The sequence below is a fragment of the Sabethes cyaneus genome, chromosome 1 (assembly GCF_943734655.1).
Source record: "Sabethes cyaneus chromosome 1, idSabCyanKW18_F2, whole genome shotgun sequence".
Taxonomy (NCBI): Eukaryota; Metazoa; Arthropoda; class Insecta; order Diptera; family Culicidae; genus Sabethes; species Sabethes cyaneus.
In genome coordinates, this window is record NC_071353.1 from 55,165,093 (window position 1) to 55,186,133 (window position 21,041).

Genomic DNA, 21,041 nt, shown 5'->3' on the forward strand with positions numbered 1-21,041 from the left:
CATGCTGATGGATAACGAAATCAATTTTTGTCGTATTTGGATTCCGTTTTTTAAGGTAACATAGAAACGTCTTATCTTCTGTTTCCTTGCCGTATCGAGTACTCTTGTCAAACCCGATTGGATTTAAATAACGTTTAGCCTTTGTATCCTAATCAGCTTTCGTATTCTTTGAGTACGTGTAAAGGTAATAACACGAGCTGGCAGTTACTCAATTGGCACGTTGGGTTTTCCAGGCTTTAGAACTCTGAGATGAAGTATCTAAAGCTATATTCAGCAGTTGATCAACGGTAGTCTTAATCACATTTTCATAAAACGACTGACATTCCGGGAGTAAATAAACAGCGTCAGGTTGACACACTAATTGTGTGATAATATCGCTACATAAAATGAGCGAATGTAATTCGTCTCTTGTGCAAACCGCGATTACAGGACAAACCGATGTAGCGCTTTTATCAGAACGAAACTCTATCTTGTTATTCTTGTTGATGTTTCTCCCTATTACATGCTTTGCAAGTGCCGACTGCGGAGTGTGCGACAACTAAAATGTGAAGAAAGTATCACATACATATCACTATCGTATATAAGGGGTACCCGGGCCAAGACGAGCCTCAGCTGTGAAACGATTTTTCTTATAAGTCGAATTATGAGAAAGTAAAAATTATAATTGAATAACAGTTTAGCACAGGCTAGCTGCCAATATATCTATTTTTTCATAGCAAAAACTTGAGCTGAGCTTAGGGTGCTCACCTTGCCCCGGGCCCGATAACATCTAATATAATATTTTACCTGCCAGAATTTTATGGAAAGCATTAGAAAGTATTTCTTCTTGTTTTGCTTCATTGGTACAGATTGGTGCCTTTACTTGTCGAACGAAGCAAAGATCCATGATTGGTTTTGCACCCCATTGCACTGCTTTTTCTGCTCTCCGAAATCCCCACGCTTGTGTCGCATCGGTGCAAGTTAAGTATTCCAATGTTTTGAACCTGAAAAGTTATAAAAATAGCCTTACTATAATGAACGTAAGGGTAAGCGGGGCAAGACCGCCCGCTTAAGCAAAACCACCTGTATAAAAAAAAGTTGTAGCTCAATTTCTAATTTATCTGCTTTAAATGAACAATTGATCTATTACCTATATACAAAAAATAAAAACATAAATTTCTGTAATGATTTTCTATTTTTTATTGCGATTTGGAAACACGTCCAAAAAATAGAGTATTTTTTCCATGCGGGGTGAAACACGCCCACTAACGGGGTAAAACCGCCATAGCGTATAACTTTAACAATATTCAACCGATTTTAATGAAACTGGTGGCATTGGATTCATGAATTTATCTAATTTAAACAAATTGAATCAGTTTGCTATCAAACAATACATAGTTCCCCGAGATTCGCAAGTTCGAAAGAGTGTCCGGCAACCACTCGTATTGGAAGAATATCAGTAATATAGGTACCAACAGTCTTGAAATTGATACCGTGTAGTTTCCTTAGACAACAAGATGGATCGGGTTAGGCATCCTGGAGTCAATCTTTAAGGACTAGAGAGGATCTAAGATAAAATATAACACTATGAGTATTAAAGTTCCTGCAATTGATCCGGTAGGTCATTTTTTGACATTTCAAATTGTTCTGATTGATAGAGCAGATACATATTACTTTTCCTTTGCTAAGATAATTTGCTATATTTTCATAAAAAATATGTTTATTCCATGTTATTTGTTCCAAGAGGGAGGAATTATTAAAAAAGCTATATTCGAGAAAACAAGAAAATGTCCATAGCGCTCGCAGGGAAAATTTGCGATTTAGATTTTTCCAAACAGTCCACCAGCTATAAACTAAGCACATTTATATTGTTTTATGTAAATCTGAGATTCTTTGGTCCAAACTATGCAATTATTTTAAAAATCTCCTTATCGCACTAGCATTATACACGACGGTCTTGCGCCGTTCATTGTGGGCGGTTTTACCCCCAAATGACCGATATACACATTTCACTATTTATTTCAACAAAATTGCATGAACAGTTACTTAATTTAGGTACTGTCGGATGAAGACAGGATCAGAGAAGCGATGTGGGTTGGATTTACTGAAAGTTTTAACGTTTTGAATAAAATAAACCCTAAGTTCTGCGGGAACAAAGTTATAAAAAACGAAACGATTATAACGAAAAATCTATTTTTATTTATTTCTCCGATAGTTTATACGATATTGCTGTACAAGGTATTGTAAAATATTGCGTACGCATTCAGTAATATGACTGTCATCAACATTTAACACCAATTTGAGCAAGGCCCTGTAAAACCATGGTGGGCGGTTTTACCCCGGCGGGCGTTGTTACCCCGTTTACCCTTACGTAAACTGCAAAGTTTACTTACTTATTAATTTGTATTCTAACAGGCATGCCACGATGTGCTTACACCGTTTCGTGCCTGCTTTACAGGAACAATTCAGTTTTCACAGCTTGTTGCTTTGGCAGCGCTTCATATGTACTTCGTTATATGAAACATTTTTTCACTGTTGCCGCTGCGAGGAATCTAAACAGTTTTAACGTAGAACTACGTCCTACCGCAAGGTGTCAATCCAAAATTTGGATTCAACCCAGCGTCACGAAAGAATGAAAGATTTTGAACGGTAATTTGAATGGCTAATAGCTCTGCCAATTATGAATGGATTTTCATGGTTTAGATACCGATCGACTCAAGAAAGATGTAGCAATTATGTGATTTCTATTGTAACATTCCTTTTCAATCACTAATTAGTAAAAAATACCGAACAGGTTCAAGGTCAAATTATCCCATACATTTTCTTTGTGATCGCCTTGCTCCACCGGCAGGGACGACAGTTAAATACACCATCTGTTTACTGTGATTTCGATTACTTTATGGTTAGAAAAAAAAGTAACAAAACTCCCTCGTCCCAATAGGTCGAAGATTCTTTACAACGTTTAGACTTATACTAATTTGATATCTGTGCTTGGAAAGTATGCCAGAAAGAGAGATACAGCCCTCTCGTCTTAACAAGGTTTTTTAGGACTGCGACAAACCTAGTCCAGTTTGATGTCCTGAAAGTAAACAATTTTGTTAAAGCATAAAACCACCCCTTCCTTTCAACCTAGTAAGGATGGGAAAACTATCATTAACTACTGATAGTTATCAGAAAGCAATAATATCATTAAGTATCAGTAAGTTTTCGCTGTCATTGATATTACTGATATAGTTACGTTGTTCCGTTAGAAAAATTAGTTAGATTAAACTTATTGGTCGGTAGTTGCGTACAATAAATGTGGTTAACACAATAGACCTTTCCAGTTATGTGTGTATTGGAGCTTGAAAATGAGGCAAACAACAACAGTAAACAAAAGAGATGCATTCCTTTGTCACCAAGGTACCGAATGAATTTCATCTTCCGCTGGCTTAAATACCAGCAAATTTTCAAAATATGTGCTTGAATTTAGAGCAGGATGAAAAATTTGAGCGAAACATGCGCTCTGCAGTGTGGCAAACGGAGAAACACAAGTAGTAATCGCTATTTTTCGGTTTGTTCCTCCAGTATCAGCTGTTCCCCAAAATGAGGTAAACATCATGTATATACACGCGTGTTTCGTGTTCGCTAGTGTGGGTGCTTGAGCTGTCAGAAAGCTCTATATATCGTTGTCATCGTCAGTAGCCTAAAGCCGGGGTAGAACGTGCTGATTCAAGCAGTCGTCTCCATTTAACTCGCATCTATTGCACAGTTTCACAGTAATTTTGCATTGAATAAATGCAATGAAAACTGTTAGATTTTTGTTAAATTCTATTTTTATGGAAAAGAGTATAAATTCCTGTACTTTTAGTAAGAATTTCGAGAGCTCCGTACTACTCACAATTTTTAGAGTTTCATAAGCGCTTTATGAACAACAACTTTTTGGAGCAGTTAAAATTTTTTATTACTTATCTGAACCTGTAATTTCCTAAAGCCCATTTGAGTTGGAAGACTATTATTTAAGCCGATAATCATTCCAGTGATACGAACAAGTTCTGCAAACAATGCCTGTGGTGCGTAAGACGGGTGTTCTGAATGACCTAGATTTATACGAACAAGGACATGGACAGTTTGTCTAATAGTGAGCACTGATCGTTTTTAAAAATTGCTGTCTGTTCTTTTGTGGAGCTATTCAAATCTATGAAAATATGCATTTAGAAAATAAACGCCAAATACATGGATTGACCATCAGTTTAGAATTATATCTTGCACTTGCACTGCAAACTGAAATTAACATGGAATCCTTCTGTCTGAAAATGTGTACAAGAAATCCTAAAATAACATGTCTATCCGAACTGGTTCTGCATTTTTCGGATTTTTTTTTAAATTGAATAGGAATAAGCAAAACCTTGGGCTTAAACGTCCTTTTTAAGACTTGACCCTTCTTTATCGACAGACTTCACAGCCGGCTAATTAGAGTACATGGCGGATACGGGGCTAGTGTAACAATCCAACGTAACAACGAAAAGGAAGCGTTCTATGCGCAGCTGGAGGCAACGTACGACAGAACATCAAGATCGTCATCGGGGCTTTGAACACCCAGGTTGGCAGGGAAGTAATGTAAAGACCGGTGAGCGGGCCCCATAGCCAAACACCGACACGAACGACAATAGCCATCGATGCATCAACTTTGTAGCTTCCCGAAACTTGGTGATCAGAATCACTTTCTTTTCCCACAAAGATATCCACAAAGCCACCCGGAGATCACCTGACCAATGAACCAAATCGACCATATTCTCATCTAGGGCCGGAGTTTTCTCGAACATCACCAACGTATGCTCCCCATCGACTCGGACCATTACATAGTAGCAGTGCATGTGCGCTTAAAACTCGACGGTTTATAGCTGCCGACAAAGTCGCCCTCTTCGGTTAAACGTTCGGCAGCTAAACAACCCGCCAGTTGCCGAAAACTACGCGAGCGTACTGGTTGGAGCTCTGCCTTCTTCGACTCTTCGAAAACGGATGGAGTAAAGGCCCCCATACACGTACGCATATGTTGGGTTGGAAATGAACAAAATGTTGGAGGTTCATTCCGACCGAGCGCCGAGCCGAACATTTTCTACTGCCAGTTTGGTTCGTGGCACTCACACACAAGCGAGCGTGTTGGACGAACATGAATTCACCAACATTTTCGGCCAACATGTACGTACGTGTATGGGGGCCTTAAGATACGCTCGGTCGTCAAAGAGGCTGCAACCGCGGTGCTAGGAGTGGAAACCTCGAGTCTACGAAATGATTGGTTTGACGGGGAATGCCAATAAGCAATAGAGACGAAAAAAGGAGCTTGGAAAAACTATCTAATCATATCCACGAGAGAGAATTTGGCCAAGTATCGATGAGAGCAGAATGAGTTGACCATGATCCTGAAGAGGAAAAAGCGCCAGAAGAAGGATAGAGATCGTGAAGAGCTGGAACAACTATTCTGTGCTAATGACACACGCACGTTTTGGATGAAGTATCTTCAAATACACTTCGAAATGTGTACACCTCGAACTGCAGAGTAATTAAATTTCATCCGAAAACGAATTTTAAAAATCTTTTTCTGAATCTCTACAAATAACCCATGCTGCTTGGATTACACATTTTCATTATTTATTTTGCACACTTAGTTGATCGGGATAACACGGTTTTTACACTACGCTATATTAAATTCAACCAAGTAACAATTTTCAATGCGAGTGTTTTGGTAGAGGGATAGCCAGGGTCAAGCTAATTTGTTTTGCATTTTGTAGTATTTTTCTTGTACTTTCACATGGGTGATAAATGGCTTGAATATATTTGCATGTTTGGGAGTTATTGCTGTTGAAAATTGGTTAATTTTTAAACGAAAACTTTAATTTTCTCCGCAAATACTGACGATAGCAAGTTACTATATTCTACAAAAGTATGTAATTTGACTGTTAGAACATGTCAAATAGTATAAATACTGTAGAAAGAACTGTGGTCAAAAAATTAATTTTCATAAAGTCTCCACAAAAATTGTTCTTTGTCTCTAAAACTATAATAGCTAGAAGGTTGCTTTCTTTGGCAAAGTTCGTTATAATAATCTTTTCAAAAATTTTGTAGAACTTTGTTTTGCTGTATCTCTTACTGTTCAAAAAATAAATTTTTTATCTTACTTTTAGGGGGATTAATCAAATAATCGTTCATGCCATATGAAAGAGCTTTTAACGCTGAGAAATTTCTCTGAACATACTTAATCAGTATAATGAACCATTTCGGCGCAATTAAAAAAACGCGTGTTCTGATACCAATGGGACCACTGTATACCGGTCTGATTAGCGCTTTGTACATCGTCAGCTTTGTGCTGCAGTAGAATCTATACCTATAAAGAAGGATTTCTGTCTGTCTGTCTGTCTGTCTGTCTGTCTGTCCGTATGTTCCTTATAGAATCGAAAACTACTGAACCAATCGGCATGAAAATATGCATGTAGAGGTTTTTTGGGGCCATGAAAGGTTTTAGTGATGGTTAGAAACCCCTCCCCCCACTAAGAGGGGAGGCTCCCATACAAATGAAACACAAATTTCTGCATAACTCGACAACTAATCAAGCAAATAGAACAAAATTGAGTAAATTGAGACCCCTCCCCTCTTTATTAGGGGAATTATAACTCCTCTCCTCTTTAAAAGGGGGGGGCTTCCATACAAATTTCCTCATAACTCGAGAACTAATCAAGCAAATGGAACCAAATTTGGCATGTGAAGGTTTTCGAGGGCAAGAATATTTTCTATAGTAAATTAGGACCCCTCCCCACTTTAAGAGGGGGGGCTCCTGTACCAAAGAAACACAATTCTCCTCATAACTCGAGAAGTAATTAAGCAAATGGAACCAAATTTGGCATGTGGGTGTTTTTGGAGACAAAAATTTTTTCTATGATGAATTGGGACCCCTCCCCGTTTTAGGAGGGGGGGATCCTATACACATGAAATACAAATTTCCTCATAACTGAAGAACTAATCAAGCAAATGGAACAAAATTTGGCACGTGAAAGTTTTCGAGGGCAAGAATATTTTCTATGGTGAATTAGGACCCCTCCCCACTTTAAAAGGGGGGGCTCCTATACAAACGAAATACGAATTTCCTCATAACTCGAGAACTAATCAAGCAAATGGAACAAAATTTGGCACGTGGGTGTTTTTGGAGACAAAATTTTTTTCTATGGTGAATTGGGACCCCTCCCCACTTTAGGAAGGGGGGCTCCTGTACAAATGTAATGCAAATTTCCTCATAACTCGAGAATTAATCAAGCAAATGGAACCAAATTTGGCATGTGAAAGTTTTCTAGGGCATGAATATTTTATATGGTGAATTAGAACCCCTCCCCACTTTAAGAGGGGGGGCTCCTATACAAACGAAATACAAATTTCCTCATAACTCGAGAACTAATCAAGCAAATGGAACCAAATTTGACACGTGGGTGGTTTTGGAGACAAAAATTTTTTTTATGATGAACTGGGACCCCTCCTCACTTTAGGAGGGGGGGGGGGCTCCTATACAAATGAAATACAAATTTCCTCATAACTCGAGAGCTAATCAAGCAAATGAAACCAAATTTGGCATGTGAAAGTTTTCGAGGGGAAGAATATTTTCTATATTGAATTAGATCCCCTCTCAACTTTAAGAGGGGGGGCTCCTATACAAACGAAATACAAATTTCCTCATAACTCGAGAACTAATTAAGCAAATGGAACCAAATTTGGCACGTGGGTGTTTTTGGAGACAAAAATTTTGTCTATGATGAATTGGGACCCCTACCCACTTTAGAAGGGGGGGCTCCTATACAAATGAAATTCAAAATTCCTCATAACTCGAGAACTAATCAAGCAAATAGAACCAAATTTGGCATGTGGAGGTTTCCGGAGGCAAAAATATTTTCTATGGTGAATTAGGACCCCTCCCAACTTTAAGAGGGGGTGCTTCTACACAAATAAAATACAAATTTCCTCATAATTCGAGAACTAATCAAGCAAATGGAACCATATTTGGCATGTGGGTGTTTTTGGAGGCAACCATTTTTTCTATGATGAATTAGGACCCCTTACCTTCTTAAGAGGGGGGCTTACATACAAACGAAATATAAATTTCATCATAACTCTAGAACTAATCAAGCAAATGGAACCAAATTTATCATGTGGGTGTTTTTGTAGGCAAGAATATTTTCTATGGTATATTTTCTATGGATTTCCCCACTTTAAGAGAGGGGGGGCTCCTATACAAATGAAAAACAAATTTCCTCATAACTCGAGAACTGATCAAGCAAATGGAACCAAATTTGACATGTAAGTGGGTTTGGACGCAAGATTTTTTTCTATGGTGAATTTAGACCCCTCTCTTCTTTAGAAAGCGAGTTATGGCCCATCTCCCCTTTAAGAGGGTGGGCTTCCATACAAATGAAATGCAAATTTCCTCTTATCTCGAGAACTAATCAATCAAATGGAACCAAATTTGGCATGTGGGAGTTTTAGATGGCAGAAATTTTTTCTATGGTGAATTACGACCCCTTCCCCTTTTAAGAGGGGAGCTCCCATACAAATGAAATTCAAATTTCCTAATAACTTGAGAACTAATCAAGAAAATGGAACCAAATTTGGCATGTGGGAGATTTTGGAGTCTTGAATTTATTTTACGATAGTTAGAGACCTCTCACCCCTGTGGTAGGGGGATATGGACTCTCATACAAATAAAACAGAAATTTTTGCGAAACTCAAAAACTAATCAAACTCGAGAAATTCGAGACTCTTCCATAAAACATTAGTCAATACAAGACCACAAAAACTATCTATAGTAACACTAGATCATTCAGGACGAGACGGTCGCGAGTGTTGCCGGTGACCCGCCGTCGGAAGCGCCGCCCACTGGGGGGCTTGCAAAACTCGAGATTGTGACAAAGATCATCCGAGATCCATGATTTATGTACAACACATGTTAATTTGTGGCAATACGAAGTTTGTCGGGTCAGCTAGTCAATATATATATAGAATGCCAGTGTTGCTGCAGTGCTCGTGGTAAACATCACACATTTGAAAATTACGTATTTACACTGTATGCACTTATGTGTGAGTGATCTATTCGAAACGGGAATGTGGTTGTCAAACTAAAAAGGCAACCCAATAAAAAATCCTTCTGCTTTTCCGTAAATCACGTAGGATAAATCACCCGATTTGGTCGTTTTGGGGTATTTCGTCGGCAGGAAAATTTTCTATTGGGCAATTTGACAATGTAGTTCCCGTATCCAAGACACGAACCAGCAACATGTTTGCCACCAAAATATCCATGAAACACCAGCGACACTGGCATTCTATATATATAGATTATACTTGTGCGGCGTATGCTCCATGATCGAAGCGTCTTGCGGAGGGAAAAGTAGGCTCGACGCGAGAGTACCAGAAGCTATGCAGTCTTTAAAAATCCTGTAAAACATTCTGCTCAACAGCAAACTAATTAGCAGAAATTATATTGTACGCAAACTTTTGAAAACCATTAGAAACTTACTTGTGTTACATGAATACTTAGTTAAATAAATTAATTAATTAATTCGAAAGAACATTCTGTAACACAAGCATAAAATGTATTTCTTAAACAAAAGGTTTTCTGCATAATAACTTGGCCTCCCTCCAGAGACGAGTGAAACTCTTAAGTTTAAAACTTCTCTAATAAAAAAATGGCTTGCCCCCCCCCCCCCCCCCAAACGAAAATCCTGGCTACGTCACTGGCTATCTAGCAGCACCACCTAGCTGAGATTCGAACATACGACAACTGGCTTGTTAGACCAGCATCGTACCTCGAAACCAACCAAGCGGCTTTTAATATGAATAAAAATAGGTTTATTATCCAAAGTCACAAATTAGTCTTGCTAAGAGGATAATAGTATCACCATTTGTATTTATTGAAAAGTCGAAAAATTGGATGTGTTTTCGATCGATACATGATGTGTTTAATATGAATATGAAAGTTTACTAACTGCTAACAGCTGGTAAATTGCTGAGTTTCATAATTTTTTTCAGCAGTAAAAGTAGAAGCATATTTGTAACTTAGAGGGGAATTTTTGTGTGATTTCGTTTAAATGGAGACAAAATCCTTGTCAACCAAAATCAAACTGTTTTGTTCCAAAAGATTAAGGATTAAAAAAATTTCTGGCTATTTCAACGACGCGTACTACTTTTTACATGGTAAAAATATTAGCTTGATGTTGCCTGTTAGAATGCAAATAGCTTTCCATCCTTTTCTGAAACCTTTAAATTAAGTTAAAATATTCATTCAGAAAATAGTTTTGTTGTGAAGCAAACTAAATTACATTTGTTGGTTCGCTTGATTTTGAAATTGGGTTTGTAGTCAGCACAGTCTTTCCAAATAACTTAGTTTCTAGTTTTGTTCGAAAGCATAAATAAATGATTTATGGAAAAATTGTATTTTTACTGGCAATTACCATTACCACTATTAAACATCATTAAAACAACCGGGTAGAACTATAACATAGAGTATCAGCGCATACATCTCGGAATTCAAGTTCCACAAAAGCTTATACTAAATCCACCACTGGTAACGCTGGTGGTCATGCAAGCTATCGCCCCGCCTTTCTGCCAAGGGCATGGTGTGTTTCAAATAGTTCTCGGTAAAGGGGAATTCCCAGCAAATTTTTTGGTACCTGTCAAAATTAACAGTTTGGTACCTATGCGTGGGACATCGAAAATGCATGAATTTGACAGCCACTTTACCCCGTAGCTTTCTGCACGCTGCCTATTGACCTATTGAAGTAAAAACTGCCGCCGTGGTGCTACCTGCTGCGATGGCGATAAAAACGAAAACAAACGTCAGATGCGGTATAATTCTCAAAAAATTTTCAGTAAATTTAATTTTTAGTTAGTTTTCGAATGAAAATTTTATTAAATTTTCATCAGGTTTTGTAAGAAATTTGTTGTTTTGCAAGGTATTTTAAAAATACTTTTAAAATAGAGAATTGAAATAGCATAAATTTGTAGAATTTGAAGAGGTGTGGCTATTTAACTAGTCGAACACAGCAGTTATTCTTAATCGGTAAGCACATTCTTGAAATGTTTTTCTACTTTGCACAATCTTTATGATTGTTTTGTATCGGTTCAAGTCAAAGTTCTGGAAACTGTCACTCCTAGCGAACCATGTTGCTCCAGCACTGCATGAAAATATGAATGTTCTCTTTGGTTAACCCATTATCCTGTATCTTGCTTGCAATAGCCTGGTTTCTGTTAATTTCATAAAAAACAAGTTTTTTACTACTTGAGCACGTCAATTTTTATAATTTAACGTAATATGTAACCTGCCTTTTGTCGCCCAAATATACAAAAACATTATTTTCTCGTATATACTGTAAACAAACCATTGACATAGTATATACCAAAAATAAAGTACATAATTTTCATACATTTTGCAATAATAATTTCACTTGTACATTGTTTCACTACATTAAGAAAATTAAAAAAGTGAACTTTTTTCCGATTCTTCAAGCAAACTGTCAACTTTCTCACCGTTCGGATAGTTCCAAAGACAACCACCGTCAGCGCATAAGTTTCTGTCGAATAGGTCAATTAACATTTTGTTGCTCAGTTTACTTTTCAATGAGTAGAACAATGCGCAGGTTGCTAAGCAATCAATCGCGATCAGTAAAAAAGAGAAAAATTAAACCAAAACGGAGCAGAATAAATTGCAACTGAGTAAAGTGTGAATTTTTCTCTACTCTTTTTTTATTCTGAGGAGGAATCATCCCTGTAGGACCTGCCATCGTCTTGACCATCTTATTCAGTCGCTGTTGCTGCGTCATTGCCTGCAGCTCCGAGACCAGTGGACGGGACTGTCGCTTCCTGACATATACGTCCATATTCGCCATGTACTTTTTCACTGTTTGGTCGGTCGCACCGACCTCCCGGCCAAGCGCACGTAGCGACATAGCCACTTTTCCCTCGGTCTTCCTGTCGCTCAGGGTCGTCGGCCGTCCTGAACCGGGCTTTCTTTCGATGCTCTGATTGTTGTCTAATAGAACGGACGTATCCGGCGTCCACAAAGTGCCGCACGATGTCCGTTTTCGACACGGAACCTTTCTTTGAACGCGCACACTTCTGAACAGAGTAGCTTCACTGTTTTCTACATCGCGGTTAGAGTTCGACTAATAGAGCTACCTTTTATGGGAAATTTATCAAACTCAATTAGCCTTATTAGGAAATTCTTAGTTTTTTTATCATCATTCGAAAAAGTCCATTATTTTATTGCATACGTTATTTGTTTTGTTACATGAGTTGCACTTCCTTAAAAGAATTTCTTACTCACTGGAATTACAATTAGCTGGCTCATTAGTTGTACTCCCAGAGTTTTTCTTCTCCCAATAAATAAAAAAATACGATCAATTAGCATTACTTTTTAGCAGGTTTAGAAGTTATTCAAGTTTACTTCGATGTTCCCCTTGAAAACGTACTAATTATCTCTCACGCTCGCCCCTTGGCATATTCACAATATCTTAGAAACAAACAACAGTGACAGGGTTCGATTCGTTCGATTCATAGAAAATTGTTTATTCTTAACTTTCGTGAACAACAGATGCTAGATCCATTTTATTTTTCTGTATAGTTACGTGGTTATTTTGTGATTGCTCCAGTTTTCGGATCATAAATCCCGAAAAATGGTGAGATATTTTATTCTAATATTTATTTATTAGTAGTATTTGCGCCGATTGTGTTGCCGAATCAATAAATCATAATTCAAACGAGTTATGATAATTACATCGCACTAAAATCACGCACTCTTAACGGTTACAGACCGCTTTTGAGATACTAGGACTGGAAGGTTTTTAAGCATTTGATAAGACATTGAAGTAAATCATCTTCCACAACAAGTGCTCAATTCTCGAGAAAAGTTCATTGCGGCACAAGGTGCGTCGAGTTGAGCTTATTAAAGCTGTAGGACAAGAAGACCATATTTGTGTTGAAGAGTCTGATTTCATCATTAAGTAAGTTACATGTTACGGACCTGAAAAATTCGAAACAATGTGCCTTCTTTACTTCCCGGAACAACATATCGTGCTGAATTTTACCTTTACCGGAGATACGTTTCAAGTTGCTACGGGGAATTAGCTATGAATCCATTCCATCTGCATGAAAAGAGGTAAAATTAGCACATATAAACAACTTACTTTGAACCAGGTGTTATTGCCACAACATAAGCGAGATTTGTTTTTCAACAAAGTCAATTATACAGAAACCGACGAGGGAGCCGACTGGAGGGCATTCTCAGGGTAAGAGTAATTAAGAATAGTTTAAACATGTTATACTATTTTTTCGTCATGTAGTGTTCATTATTGAGAAGCTGTGGAAAAGTGATGCAAGACAACATGCTACAAGCTGATGATGAGGTTTGCTAGTATTTGAGTGATGATGATCGCAATGTATTGGAATACCAGGCCGAAAAACGAACTTCTGAATATTCCGATGATGCAAAGGGATGGATAAGCCGTTCCTATTCTTTATATTATTCTGTTTTTGAAACATGTATATGTCTTAGCTTCGAATGGTGCTACGATTCAATCTTATCACAATCAAAATCAAAATCAGGGATGGTTTGATCACTTTGACTCAATTTTGATTCATTTGACAGTACCGTCTCAGCCGAGCCAAATATGATAATGTTATATATGGGACATTTGTTGAACTAGTTCTAATCTATAATTTTTCTGAACAAAGTTTTGCTGTATCTTTTGTAGTTACGGTGCTACAACGCCAGTAACTCATCAGTGACTAAATGAACGTTCATTTAGTCACTAATAAGATACAACTAGCATTGTAGCGCCGTAACTACAAAAGACACAGCAAAACTTTATTCAGCAAAATTATAGATAATAACCTGTTCTACAAATGTCTTATATATAACTTTGTCATATTTGGCCCGTTAAGACGGCACTACCAAATGAATCAAAATTGAGTCAAAGCGATCGAACCATCCCTGATCAAAATATAGAACAACTGTCTTTTACGTCAAAATCAAAGTAGTGGATTCCAAAACAGACTCGCAAAGCTAGATAATATCATAATGTTCATAATGTTATACTTAGAACAGGATTAAATTAGTGATTACTTTGGTAAATCTCCCAACAGGTCTCCAGAACTGTGGATTTTCGACCTTTTGAACCAGTATGATGTGCAAGAAAGCGTCATAAATAAGAATTAACGGTAATCCATTGTTTGGTAAGCTTATAAATATTCATAAAAAATTGAAGGATAGTAAGAAAAAATATTTAGTCAGTCCAAATTAACAAATTAAAAATAATTAATTCTTCGTATCGTTATGCGAATTTAAATTCGGAAACAAAAACGCTTTTTGAGCCATTAAAAACGAATATAGATTAACACTGAATTGCGTTCAAGGCTAACGTTGTGTTAGAAGTCAAAATGAAAATTCTTTTTGCTCATATGCACTAAAAAAGAATGTAGCGCAAAAGTAAATTTGTACTCTTCCGTCAGCAACGGATATCGTCAGGTAATCCTACCCTTGTTGATATGCCATTACTCTGTCCATAGATTATCCATTGGGTCCTTTTCTCCTAATTCTGCACTCTGCCATTGCCGTTATCCTAGAAAAATTAGCTCTAATAATTTTTAAGCTATTTTAATTACTACGATACAAACAATTTTATTTTTATATTGCTTTTGTTGCATACAACATAAACGCAATTACTTCGGTAGAAATATTGGTAGGTACACATATATGTACATATTGCTTAGCAATGCATGAGTTCGTTATAGCAACGCGAAAAGTCATAATTTCAGCTGAATGGCGCACTGTAGGGTGAAACAGACATGTTTCACTGGAGCTAATAGGAATGAAAAATGGAAGAAGCCATAATTGCGCGCACTCGTGACGCCCACTCTTCGATTCCCTTCCACCCGTTCCTTGGAAACCAACCGTGTCTCCGTCACTTCCGTCCGGGCCTTCTTTCAGTTCCGACTGTTCGTTCCCCGCTATTCGTCATTTCATTCATTCCTATTTTCCCCGTCTTCGATTGTCGCTCTGAGGAATGTTCTACTCCTATGTGCATTTCGGTTTGCTACATTGGTTGAACGCCAATTCGATTTTAGGTTGTCGGGACTGGTCTTTGTATTTACTCCTGTTGTGTTCATTTTTCTTTGACAATAAACCAGAGCTGGGGATATTACTAAACGTAGTCGGTATGACAGCATAGCTACATTTTGCCGCGTATCGATTATTGAAGCCCGACAAAAACGAGTTTTCCTATAAAATGTTATTGAAAATACAGCTGAGCGGATTTATCTCGATTGGGAAGGCACAGACAATATAGAAATCAGGAGCGCGTGTCATTGTGCAACATGATCCTTTGTAGAATTTATTATTTAGTATATTAGGTATTACTGCGTAGTGAATTCACTTTCTAAAACGTTTGAAAGGACTTCGATTTTTGTGGAAAACATTTTTCAACATGTTTTTCACACGATTATTGTTTTCGATCAATTCTTCATAACTTTATCAAACTTTTCAATCAGTCTCTCAGTTTGTCTTATATCAAAATTGTTTTCTCGATAACGTAAAAGACGAATCGATTCGGTTTTTATTGCATTCTAAACAATGCATTTTAGTTTTCATATGAAATTTTGTTTTCATAGTGGATTCAAAATTTAGTTGGTTTTGAGGGCCTTGTCGGCTCTGATAGTATATAGTTTCTGTCATTGGCGGAAATAGCGCTCATTTCTAAGTGGGCTATAGTACAGAGACTATAGATTACAGAGGCGCCGAGACACTCAAAAACCGCGGAACAAATAGCTGTAACAACTTTTACCTTTTTTGTATTGCGGCTTTAATTACGTATGTTCAATATGTTAATCTTTCGAAAAAATCAGAAAGGTTGTATTCCAGACACAACCGCGTAGCTGGCGTAGAACTTCGTTAGGCGAGTTTTTGCGAAGAAACCTTGACTTGTCTTTCACACCATATTGACATATGTGTAGCGTAAAATAGCGTTAAGTAAAAAGTAGTGCTAAATTATTATATCGTATTTTTGGTATATATTTTGTGTAATTTGTGATGCCAAAAACCAGTGCCAGAATCGGAGTACAGCCTGAATACGTTAATTGGGTCACGACTGCAATTCAGCTGATTCGCCAACTGGCAGTTGTTTGAAATTTTAAAACTCAGAAGTTCAATAGAATTTTGACATTCAAGTTGGAGCATGGCCCAACTAACGAACACCCAATTAACGAACCGCATCTCCCTCACGAATCCGGCTATTAACAAAATTCTCTCGTTAATATCAAACACTATTCACATAATGTATTTTGATAATATCAAAAAATTGTTATGTTAAAATGGCTTGACTGTGCTGCAGGTTGAGAAATGCAAATTTTTGCAAGTCGATAATTTTTCAGATCGTTTTATTCATTTTAATGCATACTAAGTAAGTTAAAGTTGTTTGTTAAAATGTTTTGTACCTTACTGCCTTATACTGAGTTGACGGTCAAATAAATATTAGCACCACTACGGATTCCTTCTACCTTGTCTTCTCCATCATTTTCGAAAGAAATTAATGCTTGACTTTTGAATAGTAAAGAATTGCAGGCAACTAACTGACACAAAGTAGCAATTGAAATATTCAAAACTATTCTCGGATAAAAATCAGAGGGGTTCTATACAAGACACGACCGCACAGGTGACGTAGGACCACGTAAGTCTCTTTGTAGCGATAGTAGGATGTATCCATGTATGATGTAATAATACGATTCTTCGTGTATGCAAGCTACATACGTAACGTTTATTAAAGTAGAAACATTGTATACATTCAATCCTCAACCGATTTTGGAGTTATATCCATGAATTGATTGAATATATTTTATTATAACGAAACCAAGTCTGTAACTAAACCAAACAGTAAATAAATTTCTATGATCTGTTTCTACGTTGAATAATGCTTTTCCTCTGGTAATCGGTAGACGGTACGCACGAGTTTTCAAAAAGTTGCAAATTTTTCGCAACTTTTCTGCAGCTTACAAAAGAACACTGATAAAGCATTTACAACCTGCAGACGTTTCGGAAGTCGCAGAAAATGTCGCCCGTGACCAGAAAACTTATTTCCGTCATTTTTTGGCAGGGTTGTTGGTATTATATCGATATTTGATATTATCGATTTTCCGCCTTTAAAATATCGATATTTGAGGCCGATATTGAGCTGACCGATATTATCAATATTTTGATATTTGCGGCCTATATCGGTCACGATATTTGTACTCGCAACGATTTCGTCCGCTACGGTTATAATTCATCGCGTTCGAAAGGGTGGGAAATTCACAATATTTTAATTTTTATAGGGACTTACAATAACTGTACACAGTTGTACTTGCAAGTTTTTTTGTGAATATTACAGTCTTGCTGATATTTTTCACCCGCTGTTGACCTATCCGTCAGTCTGTTCGACGGGATCAATGTGGTGCATGCAGAGCTTAATATTATTAAATGTTGGGTGCTGCATGCAGAGCTAAATGTTACGAGATCGAAGTGCAATTTCACGTTAACGGGTTTGCATGCCTTTGGCACAACGAAAACGTGCGCTCAATGCATCAAGATCATAAAAGTAAAACCACACTATTTCAAGCGATTACGCAGTTTTGAAAAATCGGGGGTTTTTCAATATCGATATCAATATCGATATCCGGCCTAAATATCGATGTCAATATCAAGGTCCGTCCAAATATCGATATTTTTTTTCAGAATATCAACAACTCTATTAAAAGGGCCATTGGTTACTAATTACATTAAAACCAAAGCACGTCCATCGCAAATAGCACGTGCCATTCGAATGTCCTCTTTTGACATGAATGGCAACAGGCACGTAAGTTAACGGCGTCGATTCACTGTCTTTTACTCCGAGAAGGTTTTACTAGTTTACTTTCACAGCTTACCGCTTGTTACATATCAGAAATTATGGCAAATACGCAAAAATTTTTGTTTTTGTTCGTATGAGAGTACTTATCCTCCTACCACATGAGTGAGGGGTCTCAAACCATCATAAAATAAATTCATGCCTCCATAAACCCCCACATGCCAAATTTGGATCCATTTGCTTGATTAGTTCTCGAGTTATGGGGAAATTTGCATTTGTATGGGATCCCCCCTTCTTAAAGAAGGCAAAGGTCCTAATTCACCATAGAAAAAATTCTTACCTCCAAAAACCCCCACATGCCAAATTTGATTCCCTTTGATTGATTAGTTCTCGAGTTATAAGGAAATTTGTATACAGGTATACTGCCCATAAATGGAAGACAGTCACATATGCAAAAATGTGCAGCGGCGAAAAACGCATTTGAAACCGCCACATTTTTTCTTAAATATTGAGAAAATTTTGGAAACAAATCGTCCAAATCATCATAATATTACTTGAATGTACATTATAGAATACTTTTACAAGCAATTTGTTCACAAGTGACCTACAATTTGTTCTAAAACTTATAAAAACTACCGAAGTTACTGATATGCGTTTATTTGTGCTTGAATAAGCAAGAATAAACGCATAACAGTCACACTCACAGCATGCCTTGATCCTTGCGTTGCCGGTGAGCCGGTAGGTCATAAAATCTTTCGTTTGGTAGTTGTTGCAGTCAAATCGGTTCAGGAATTTCCAAAATCAAATGCTTATTCATATATATTCACACTGTGACTGTTATGCGTTTATTTGTAATATGGGACTGACATAGTTTGATATTTTTTTCAACATTTTGGGAACAAACATAGCTTTTTGGTTGAAATATTGAAAGAATAGGTAATTTAAAGATGATTCCCAGGTTTATCTCAAAAATGATGAAAAGTCATATGGGACTGTTATGCGTTTACGGGCAGTATACCTCCATAGTACGTACCCTCGTTATTACGTACCCTCGATATTACGTACCCTCCATAATACGTACATTTTGCCTCGATAGTATGTACATTTTCCAGCAATGATTTTTTTTATTTTCTATATAAAGCAGATATAAAGCAGAAACTTTTTTATGAATATTTATGAGTCAATACAAGCAAATACGTATTCAATAATTCCAAATATTTGAATAATATCAGTTATTTCTGTTGCGTAAAAACCATTATTTTAAAATTAAAAACAGTTTCTAAATAGTAAATTAATCAAATATACGTTCTAAACAACAGTTATTTTTTAGCATTCTGATTTTGCAGATTTTTGCTCAGGGAATTAACCTTTTCTGTGATGCACAATCTTTCCAACTGCGATGGGGGGAACAGTAGGTAATGTTATATTCGTTTGTTTGCAGATACTGGTGCTCGTCAAATACGTGTAATACGATTATACCCATAAAAGCGTAACTGTCCCATATGGACAAAAGTGAAGTGTGGAAAAATGAGACTGCAAGCAACTGACTAATTTATAAATATATATATTGTGCGTCATTATATAAGAATTATTTTACTTTCTTTGGAGGAAAAATCACGTTGCGCTAGTAATTAAACTATCCATATTAATTTTGTTGTAAAGTTAAACACCAATGAATATTTTTTTCAAAATTTCGAAGATTGGTCAGTTAAGCTTTTATTTACAAGCGCAAGTTGCAAAAATAAAAGCACGTCTGTTCCATAAAGCATAGCCTTGGGCAACATCTTTCTAAGATTTGACCCTTCTTTATCGATAGACTTTGCAGCCGGCTGTTAAAGTACAGGACAGTTACGGGGTTAGTGCAACAATCCTACTGACTCTTTCTAGTAGCACCGCCTAACCGAGATTCGAACTTTCGATTCGATTTCAGCTTATATTGACAACTATGTACCAAACCTTTACCTACATTTATTCGATTAAAATATGTAAATTTTCAATTTGAGAGAGAATTTTGCAAAAAACTAAATGTTTTTGGATTCCTTTTGCTTTACTTTTCAACTATTTTTTAACATTTGTAGTATTTTTTCAAAAATAATTTTATAATAAATAATTGCACAAAGAACCAATTGAATGGTGCTTGGGAGTATCATGACATACTCATTGTGCAATTTCTACTGATTCAATACTTTGAAAATTGACCATTAATGACGCCGGCCACGACCAAAAGGCTGTACTACATGGGAAAAGGAAGGAATATTAGTCCGATACTTGTTGTTGCTAGAGACCGCGGGTACCACTGCATCTCCACAAGTATCACGGGATAGGATTTATGTTAGTAGGGGAAGGTACAGATCAGGGTTCATTTTGGTAGATGATATGATCCAACGAAACAACGCGTCAGCGATTACATTTCATCTCTATTTTTCGCGATCACCATTGCAAATAAATAGTCGTTTAGAAAGCGTGTGCGACGTATTTGGGCCTGAGTTCGTTGATGAACGGTATGAATATTATGCCTTGGGCATTTATTTCCGTAAGCAAAACATAAACTAGTCCCGCGCGAATCCACTATGTGGGCGAATAATATTGCATCTGTCTTGTTAGATGAGGATGAGGTTTCTCGCAAAATTAAGATAACGACATCGAGGTGGTCATCAAAATCACGCGTTCTAATTCGTTTACAAACCGTTACATACAAAAAATTGCTGCTCTGCGATCTCGGCCCTTCACTTGAGTCAAATATTATTGTAAATTACAATGCAAACTACTATTCGAAAGTCCAAACTACTGGATCGAATTTAAAACTGGGTAATTGTCATCGCTCCGAAAAAGATTTGTTTTCAAAGTTTTGCAATGAACGAGACGCGAAAGCAAGCGATGCTGATCCCTCGCAATAAAATATTCCGAACTAGAACACCTCAAACACTATTAACGAAAACTGAGAATAAAAATTTGCTTCAATAATCATTAGAACTAAATTAGGAACATTGACCATTGTGAAACCATTCCAAATTCTTGGCAACTTTAATGAAGACGTAGATAATCACACATTGCTAACTGCTCACAATACCTGACAGCAAAAACCAGGAACAGTGAAACCAATTAACCATTTCTTGAAGCAATTGGTTCCTAATTTGATAAGCATTGCCGCTTACCAACCCAAATATGTAGAGATAT